Raw genomic sequence first — 450 nt, 5'->3', positions numbered from 1 at the left:
AGGGGCAGGGGCAGGGGCAGGGAACCGGGGAGATCCTCAGCCGGAACTTTCTTTTGCACAATAAGAGCCCTAATTAACCAGAGCTTTTTTTTTTTTTTTTTGTAGCACCAGGTAAGGGACAAAAGAGCCCCCCCCCCCAATCACACACACACACACACACCTCTCTCTCTCCCCTCGCCTCGGGCGGCCCTCATACAGACAGCGTGTTAACAGACTGCCCACTGCACTCAGAAGTTTTCCACAGCCACGAACAAGAGCTGGGGCTAAATGCCATCAAAGCTGTCGATCAGCCCATCTGTATGCATGGAACATACTTCATACCCTCTGTCTGTCTGTCTGTCTGTCTGTCTGTCTGTCTGTCTGTCTGTCTGTCTGTCTGTCTGTCTGTCTGTCTGTCTGTCTGTCTGTCTGTCTGTCTGTCTGTCTGTCTGTCTGTCTGTCTGTGTCTGT

The sequence above is a fragment of the Clupea harengus genome, chromosome 18, assembly GCF_900700415.2.
Source record: "Clupea harengus chromosome 18, Ch_v2.0.2, whole genome shotgun sequence".
In the NCBI taxonomy this organism is placed as follows: Eukaryota; Metazoa; Chordata; class Actinopteri; order Clupeiformes; family Clupeidae; genus Clupea; species Clupea harengus.
Note: the sequence above shows the minus strand (reverse complement) of the source record.